This window comes from Parus major, chromosome 28 (genome assembly GCF_001522545.3).
Source record: "Parus major isolate Abel chromosome 28, Parus_major1.1, whole genome shotgun sequence".
Taxonomy (NCBI): domain Eukaryota; kingdom Metazoa; phylum Chordata; class Aves; order Passeriformes; family Paridae; genus Parus; species Parus major.
The window spans coordinates 4,132,484-4,133,625 of NC_031797.1; positions in this window are offsets into that span (position 1 = coordinate 4,132,484).

Here is a 1,142-nt window from a genome sequence, read left to right on the forward strand (position 1 = left end):
CACTCGGTGTCACCTCCCGCCCCTCCGGGAGTGTCACACGGACCCCAGCCCCACGCGTGTCACATCACGGGGCGGCCCCCGCCGCACCTCACACGACCCCAGACCCACTCGCGTCCCCACGGGGCAGCCCCCAGGTCCCTTCTGCGTCACCCAACCCCCGGCTCACCCCACGGCTCACCCTGCTACCCCCAAACCCACTCGTGTCCCCACCGGGAGCCTCTCTGACCTCCTTTGGGTCACCTTACCCACCCCAGCGCTCCCCAAACCCACCCGCGTCACCCCACGGGTCACCCCTCGGGGCTCCCCTGGGTCACGTCCCCACGTGTCACCCCTTCCCGTGCCCCCAGACCCACGTGTGTCCCCACAGGACACCTCCCTGTCCCCCCAAAACCCCCCCGGCTCCCCCCCCGGCCGCCTCCCCGAGCCCCTCCGGGTCACCCCACCTCGGTGCCACCCCCCGGGCACCTCCCCACGCCCCCAGACCCACTCGTGTCACCCCACGAGCTGCCTCCTCCCCCTCCCAAGTCACCTCCCCGAAGCACCACGTGTCACCCTCCGTGTCCCCAATGTCCCCCCGGCCCTTGGGTGCCTCCCCCTCCCCGTGTCCCTCGGGATCCCCCCCAGTCCCTGCCCCCCGACGCTGGGAAGGGGACACGGAGCCCAAGGTCACGGTGGGCTGGCAGCCAGCCTGGCGAGCACAGGACAAGCCCGGGCTCCGGGCCTGCCGAGGGGGACACGGGGACAGCAGGGCGGCTGTCCCCACCCCGGGGGGGGGCTGTGCCACCCCCCAGCACCCCGCTCCCCCGGGAACAGCTCCCTTCCAGCCGGATCCGCGGGGAAAAGCGCCTGCCGGGGGGCGGCCCGGCGAGATTTTCGGGTGGATTTTGAATTAATGATCGTTGGGGGTTTTGAATTAATTAAAGGAAGAGAAAGCGAGAAAAGCAAAGCTTTGATCAACACCCCCCCCCCGCCCCGGGCTCGGGGGGTCTCGTTCCACGCTCGGCTCCCTGGGATTTCTCCTTTCCCAACTCTTTTTTTTTCCCTTAAATAACCTCGGCTCAGCTCCTCGCCCACCCCTCACCCTCCCCCCGCCCCCCGGGGGGGCGTTTGGGGAGGTTTTAGGGGGGTTTTGGGTCATTAAC